At 39.3% G+C, this 8733-nt stretch overlaps 1 pseudogene; it reads right to left on the bottom strand.

Moving 5' to 3' along the window:
- Positions 1 to 6271: 6271 nt before the first annotated feature.
- LOC106340329 overlaps positions 6272 to 8733 on the bottom strand; it is a 6546-nt pseudogene continuing 4084 nt past the window's right edge.

Here is an 8733-nt window from a genome sequence, read left to right on the forward strand (position 1 = left end):
GTGGGATTATAGTAGTCGTTCTCCCAATCGCCTGGACTACTGTCGATCGATTCTTCCATGGGAATGTCGATCGATTCTTCCTTGGGAATGTCGATCGAGTTTTGATTAGCACTGTCGATCGATGTTGTGGTGTGAGTTTTGATCGACGCAAAGTACTCTGTCTCATACTCAGCTCCACAGTGGCATGCTGCGATGAGTCCTGGATCATCAATTCTTCTGGAGGACGCCTGTCGCTTCATGACTGGAATAGGATCGTAGTAGACACGTGGGTCAATGAGGGTCATGCACAACTGGTTGGTTTGCATGTTGCACACTGCTCCCACTGTTGACAAGAAGGCTCTCCCAAGCAACAGAGAATAGTTTTAGTTCAGATTGATATCCAAGACATGAAAATCAACTGGAACTAGGGCATTACCAATATGCACCTCTAGGCCTCTTACAATTCCTCCTGAGCTTCTCTGAGAACAATCCACAAAACTGAACGATTCCTTGGAAGGCTCCACCGTCAGACCCAGATGGTCTGCCATAATCCTAGGTAGGATGCTGACTGATGCTCCTGTGTCACACAATGCATGTGGGAACTCAATACCCTTCACCGTGCATGGTACTGCAAACTTCCCAGGATCACTCTTCTTTTTCAGTGTGATGACGAGTGAATTTGACGAGTGAATTTGATTATGTCATATTTCTTAGTTATGTAACAACTCTAAGTGTTTAGTTATATTGTTAGACTTTTTGTGTTATGTATTTTGCTTATGTATGAAATTAATGTTTAATGTGTATATATAACTTGAAGTTTGTGGTTTGGGGTTTAAGGGTTTCAATCTTTAGGGTCTAAACATTCATCGACCCTACCCAGTCGTAAATTTAAAACACGGGTTGTTCCTAAGGCGTGGTGATATAAATGAGCTTCTAGACTACGACGACTGTTAAACAAGTGTAGTACCTAATTTGTCGTAAGCCAAAATGCGGGTGGTCCCAAAATCGTCGTAAACATCAAAAACGCAGGTCGTCCCTACATCGTCGTAAATATCAAAAATGCGGGTCGTCTCAAAATCGTCGTAATGGTCAATCGACGCAAATTAGAAGTAGAAAATTTCATATGTATATGTACTCATCAATCACTCCACAAATGCATCAAAATGAAATGAAAATATCACACAGTGAAGATTTATTCTTCCCAAGAAATTGACGGGAGTGCTCGGTCATCACAACAGTTCATGTCAACTCTGCATAGCTTTTTTCGGCTTCTAGAGTATCAAACTCGACAAACAGCAAAAGTTATGCGGAGTTGCTAAGAACTGTTCTGGGACCTTGCACTCCCTCATGTTTCTTGTAAAATTGAAGTTTACATCTACATTACGACGAACCGTAAACACGGGTCATCACTAATTCGTCGTAACCCGAAAACGTGGGTCGTCCTTAATTCATTGTAACCCGAAAACACGGATCGTCCCTAATTCGTCATAACCCAAAAACGTGGCTTGTTCCTTATTCGTCGTAACCCGAAAACGCGGGTTGTTCCTTATTTGTCGTTACGTTACGACGTCTTTACGACGAAACCTAATATCCTATATATATTCGAACCCCATCGACAGCAATTAGTTGCTGTCTAGTCTCTCTCTCTCTCTAGCCTCGATCTGCCTTCTCTTTAGGTACAATTTTTGTTTTGTTTTAGTTCAGGTGGTTATTTTAGGGAATTAGATTAGGTTTGAAATTAGTTTAATTTAGGTGGTTAGTTTAGAAAATAAATTAGATTAATGGATTTATTAATGGATTTAAATTGTTTCATTTACTAATTTAAATTTGTTTTCACAAAACAGATTTATCAGTATGTCTGCTTCTGGTAGGAAAAGACTTAGGAACAAACCGAGATATGAGACTACTTTTCTCTATGGGCTGAATGATCCGTCGACAGCTTTTAGCTCCGGTGGTGTATCTGTACCGGAATTTGTCCCTGAAAGCCAATTTCAGGAAATGCCAATTTCAGGACTCACCAGTCTGTGCTTCCTCCTACACCTTATGTGCATCCTCCAGCACCGTTTGTGCAACCACAGCATCCGCACCATCCTCGGCAGCATCAGGCACACCCCCAAAATGCTGCCCCGGCTCCTGACCTCCTGCAGCACCTGCCGCAGGACTTCATCCGGATTTGATGGTGCCACCGGATGCTCCGTATGCCAGGTATACGGTCGAGGACCTGCTCCAAATTCCTGGTTGCAAAGGTTTAACCATCATCGACCACCAAACACATTTTGGTAAGAACTCTGAATTTTTTTAAAATTATTTACGGATTTACTTTAATTCAGTTATATATCTAATTTAATTGTCCGTCAAAATTTTGCAGGCTTAAGAGGAACAATGACCTTGGCAAATCTGTTTCGGAGACCATCACGTCATACTTCAAAGTACCACATCTGAACTGGAGTCTAACACCTGACTACGTTTGAAGGACTTGGTTCAAGTATTTTGCGGTAAGTTTAAATTATTATAAAAATATTTTTTTTTTCAATTTTGTTTATTTCAGCTTTTAAAGTAATCATTTTTTTGCCGCAAAAATGGAATTGGTCTATTGCCGTCAACGAGAGAGTCAAGGAGGCTTTCAACCAGAAGGTGATGAATCGTCTTAAGAACAATGTTGGCAACTGGAAAGAGAAGTGGTGGTATCACGGGGATGCTGCAAAACCGACGTTCATCAGCGACTACGTTTGGACAGGCCTGAAGGCCTATTGGATGGATCCTCACAATATTCGCATGTTGAACAATTGCTCAGTGGTCTCTTTGACCCCTGATTCTAAAGGCAATTTGCCGTTGCCCCATACTTCTGGACAGACTCCACACGCCGGAGTCCCCTTGAAGATGGTAAGTGTTATTTATTTCTTAATTTTAAAAATTTTAATTAATAAATAATTTAATTAATTACTAATGCATAATTTTTTATAATTTTTGTACGTAGGCCGCTGAGGAAGGAGCACCACCATCCCTTGCTCGACTTTACAAGAAGACAAATAGCCATAAAGATGGCACGTTTGTCGATGCTTGGGCAGAAAGGATCCACAACGAAGTGGAGGCTCGGATCGAAGAGGTTCAGACCCAGTTGTCTCAACAAAATCCGGATGCCCCACCGGTCCAGTTGTCAACCGCCGAGCAGGATAAAAATTTTGAACAGGTAAATTAATATGTTTATTTACATTTTTCTATATATTTTTTTATTTTTTAAGATATATTTACTTATAATAAATCATACTTAATTATTAATTGAAGATTATCCCTAAGAAAAGGGGGCGGATGGTCGGGATCGGTTTTGGTGAACGATGTTCCTAGGGCGACAGCAGCTTACGCTGCTACAAGGGAGGAGGAACATGTTCGGCTCAGGGCAGCTTTGACAGCTACCAATGGAGTAATCTCGGAGCTGCAGACCACCAATGAGCTTTTTGCGAAAATGTTTGACCTCGTCATGGATTCAAACCCGGTGCTTGCGCAGCAGTGGCGGAATGAACGTCTCTACATTCACCGCGACCCCAGATCTGAATAGAGAGACAAGCCGAAGGAATAGTTCCCAGCTCCGCGACGATCTTAACCTTCATTAATTAGATTTTTATGTACGTATTTTGTGTTTCTATGTTTTTTATTTTGGATATTACAATATTTTAATATATATATTTTTTTTTTGTCAGCAACAAAAACAGATTCATGAAGATTCCGTGAACCAATATTTTAATATATTAGTGTTTAAAAAATACTTAGAACTAAATTGTTATTTGTAAATTTTTTTTTAAAAAAAAATTTAAAACTTTTTGAATAAATATTTTATTTAGTATTTAAATATCGCTGTAATATTGTCGTGAAATTTATGACCAGTTCACGTCGAAGTCGATGTAAGCTGGTCGTAGAAATTACGATGACATTGCATCGATCTTCGAAGTGAATTCGTCGAAATGTTTACGTCCACAGAACCATGTTTTTACGTCAATATTACGACGAATAATTACAACGAATTTACGACTAGAGTTTAGGATGTAAGATTACGTCTACTTGATGACGACTCTTGTTACGACGAATTAACCTCTATAGTGTTTCATTGTAACTGTACGCCGATTTTACGTCGATGGCCCGTTACGACGAGCTATTAACGTTGATAGTCAAATCGTCCTTAAGTCGTCGTAATTGGCGTATAACGACGATATTTGCAGTCGTTATGCCCATGTTTTCATGTAGTGTTACAACTTTTTAAATGATTCTCAATTAATATATAGGAGATTTGGTACCCTGTGAATAATTTTTAAACAAAATCAAAAGCATACAATCACTTTTGCCTTATCCAAAAAACCGTGACTGGATGTGTTATCTAAACTTCTAGATAAATCAGCGCGAGATCATCAGTTTGGATATGATCTGAAATGCAAGAATTTAGGACTTACTCATCTTAGCTTTGCTGATGACATAATGGTATTTACAGATGGAAGAGTAAGATCAATAGAGAACATTTTGGAAGTCTTTAATTATTTCGTAAAGGTTTCAGGCTTACAGATAAGCATGGAGAAATCAACCATCTATTATTCTGGTATGTCAGATGAAAGTCGTCAAGATCTTCTTAATTAGTTTAGCTTTGCTTCTGGTACTTTACTGGTCCGGTATTTGGGCTTCCCTCTTCTCACTCGCCAAATGAGAAAAGAAGGCTATCAGGTGCTTCTCGAGAAGATCAAAAAGCGAATAACCCTATGGACAAATCTTTCTATCAATGGCTGGTAGGCTGCAACTGATAAAATCTGTTCTCCTGAGCATTCTGAACTTTTGGATGACTGGGTTCAAGCTTCTGGGGCAATGTATCAAAGAGATCAATACCCTCTGCTCTGCTTTTTTTTGGTCTGGTCCTTCTTTGAATGTAAAGAAAGCAAAAGTATCATGGGATGTGGTTTGTTCTCCTAAGCATGAAGGAGGTTTGGGACTTAGATCGTTGAAAGAGATGAACAAAGTTCTCACACTGAAATTGTTGTGAATAATTCTGTGTGAGCAGCCATCTGTGTGGACTAGATGGATCCAAGTGTACTTGATAAAGGAAGACACAATTTGGTCTATAAAAAATAAAACAATTGCAAGCTCATGGATGTGGCAAAAGCTTTTGAAGTACAGAGACCTTGCAAAAGAGCTTCATAAGATGAAGGTGGGGAATGGTAACCGAACCTCTTTCTGGTTTGATTCAGGGTCACCATTAGGATGTCTTTATGATATTACGGGTGCTCGGGGATGCATTGATATGGGGATTAGCTTGACTGCCACGGTTTCATCAGCATTTCTTTCGAGAAGAAGAAGAAGACACCATAGAGCAGACATTCTAAATATGATCGAAGCTGGCATGGAAGAACAGAGAACCAAGCTTTCAAATTGGGAAGATTGTACTGTCTGGAAAAGTGGTCCTGATGTGTATAAACCAGTTTTCAGTACCAAAAACACCTGGAGTCTAATCCATCAACATGCACAAAGTGTTGATTGGTGGAAAGGTCTGTGGTTCAAGCATCATACTCTGAAGTTTGCTTTATTTACTTGGTTGGCAATCCAACCGTCTCACAACTGGCGATCGCATGCTCCTCTGATCCTCAGGAGCAAACCCAACTTATGTCTTCTGCAATCAGTTGGAAACTAGGGACCATTTGTTCTTCTCCTGACCTTTCTCTGCAGATGTATGGTCTCAGCTGACTAGAGATCTTCTTCGTGGGCGTTTTACACACGTCTGTACAGAGCTAATGAACTTTCATCAAAGCTACCAGTCAGGATTTACTCACCACGTTCCTCTTCAGATATGCTCTTCAACTCTCGGAATTCATTCCATTTGGTGTGAAAGAAATGATAGGAGGCATAGAGAGCTACTCCAACCACAGTTTCTGTCTTGGTCAGCATGCTGGACAGACAAATTCGAAACAGATGTCTAGCATTTAGACAAGTCGGTGATTTCAAATATGCAGCAGCTCTCGGTTTGTGGCTCTCCACCAGATAACTCAAAGTCTTAGAAAATATCAGAAGTTTCTAAACATGTAGCACAAGATGCAAAAACATTGTTTTTTTTTTTGAGTAAATTTAACATATATTTAAAAAAAAAAAAAAAGAGCGTGACTGATTATGATGATCATTGATGAGCTCTAGGACCAAGACAACAAAAGAGAGCTAGATTTTTGGACAAGCTTTCTATTCAAACAGGGATCTTCAAAGTTTAAAGTTAAAACTAACCAAGAGAAGTGTCATAAAAATGTATTCTATGTGTTTTCAAAAGCATACGTATTCTTGTCTTTAAAAATGTCTTTTCTTTTGTTGATATTACTATGTCACACACTTAGATATATGTTTAGCCACATTCCATAAATATACACACACACACACACACAAAAGACACATCACACGTATATTAATTTAATCAATCGCTGACTTCACGATCTTAGTGAACCCGGAGCTGATTTCCGAGAGTTTCCATTATCCCCTCTAACCTTTTGCGAGACCTTGCCGCCTTGTGAGCTAGGAGACGGTGGCCAGTGGCCGGAGGAAACAGCCATGTCTTTATGATGCATGAGACTCTCAAGAACCTCCACAACGGCAGGCATCTTAGGCCGGTCCTTAGGGTTAGGGCTCACACATTGCAAGGCGAGAAGAGCCGTATCCTTAGCTGCCGTGACAGAGTATTGACCAGCGAGCCTCTAGTCCATAACGCATCGGAGACGACGCCTGCTCGTTAGGTAAGGTTTTGCCCAGTCAATGATGTTCTGTTGGTTTTTCGGCCGTGACTTTTCACTGGCTCTTTAGGAGCTCGAGTAACACGACTCCGTAACTGTACACATCACTCTTTGTCGTTAAATGCCCTGAAAATATTGCTCACGTGCATTAGAGAATTAACCAAATCAAATGTATTATTTGTTATAATTCCATAAAATTAAATACCTACTAGTTCAAAAATTTTAAACTTTCACATCTATCTGTTTTACTTATCTAGTCATTTATATATAGCTATATAATTCTATTCAATATGTATGTTTAAAATTTTATATTTGATCAAAAAAAAATTGTTGAAAAGTTAAGAAAATAGTTTTGTATATAAACCTGTTGACACATATTCAGGAGCAGCATAACCATAGGTGCCCATGACTCGAGTTGTGACATGAGATTTGAATCCTTCTGGTCCCATTGTTGCCAAACCGAAATCTGATAGTTTCGCTGTAAAATCCTGGAATAATTGTTAACAACTCGCATCAAAATAAAGTAATTTTTTTTTCTTACAAAAATAAATATGTTGATTATAATATGTTGTCGTTGTCAAAAAAAAAGATTATAATATGTTGTCTTCTTTTTGTTTGACAACATGTCGTGGAAAAGAATTATTTAAATAAATGGCTGAAACTGTACCGAATCAAGTAGTATATTAGAAGTCTTGAAATCACGGTAAATTATTGGACTCTCTAAATCATGCAAAAACGCCAAACCCTTAGCAGCTGCGACAGCAATTTTCAGCCGCGTAGCCCATGGCAGAGATATTGAAATCCCTGTTTATATAATTAGGATTAGAAAATAAAACGAAATACAGACTATATAATAATAGGCACACATATGATGTGAGACTATATGAAAAATGATTTTTACGCTTGAAGAGGTGGTTTTCCAAGCTACAACGTGACATGAACTCGTAGATAAGGACTCGTTCTTCCTCCTCGCAGCAGTAACCGATAAGCTTGACTAGATTTGGGTGCTTTAGTTGTCCAAGGAGTATGACTTCAGACTGCATATGAAAATAAATCAAATGTCATATGCTTATAGAATAAATTTGGAAGATACGTGTACATATGCAAAGTTAAAGAGTGTATCAAAGTACTCTCACCAACTATTATATTCTGCTAACCAAAAAGATTCTTATACGTTCTACGTGACACCAACAATATAAAACGACAAGCTCATATGCGTACTTAACCCATAATATAAACAAATATATATTTCCAATGTAGTTTCATACCCAAAAGTACTAAAAGATAAGTATGCGAGTCCAAGGATATCTTTGACTGAAATACAAAAAAAAAAAACAGAGGAGTGGTTCGTTTTTTTTTCCAGAATTGTATTCTATCGTAGCCTATTGTTCAAACCAATGTGTAATCCATGTGTCATATGGAAAATAATTAAACACTAATAATAGGACAGCGATAAAGTGAAAAGAACTCAGTAATTAATCATGCATACTATTAGAGCAGGTTTATTGATGTATCTTAATGGTGTATCTTATGTTAAATGGGATTAAAAGAAATAGAAGAAAAGAGAATTAGCCAAAAGACGTCTCCTAATTAAGGCCGAGAAGGGGCGTCTCTTGAGCGCCACGTGTCAGCCATCAATGGGAGAAAGGAGGGGTGTCCGCGTTGCTTCGGTTTCGTCTCTTCTTTTCTTTTTTTCTCTCCGGTTGTCTCCTCTCCTAGGCGAAAAGGCGATTCGACTGTCCTTCGGTGGCGCTCGTCAACGGAACGCCGTGTCTCTCTGTGGCTCTTATCGATAAAGGAAATCGGCGTCCTTTGTATCGGTTACTCTCGTCGACGAAGGAAGCCGGCGACATCTCTCTCCTTGTCGCTCCCGGAGACGAAGTCAGTCGGCGACATGTCTATCCGGCGGCTCTCTGAGACGAAGGAAAGCGGCGAGATCTCTCTCATGGTGGCTCTCGGAGTGTTTAGGAAAGCGGTGAACGGTGACATCTCTCTCCTGGTGGCTCTCGGA

The sequence above is a fragment of the Brassica oleracea genome, chromosome C4, assembly GCF_000695525.1.
Source record: "Brassica oleracea var. oleracea cultivar TO1000 chromosome C4, BOL, whole genome shotgun sequence".
NCBI lineage: Eukaryota > Viridiplantae > Streptophyta > Magnoliopsida > Brassicales > Brassicaceae > Brassica > Brassica oleracea.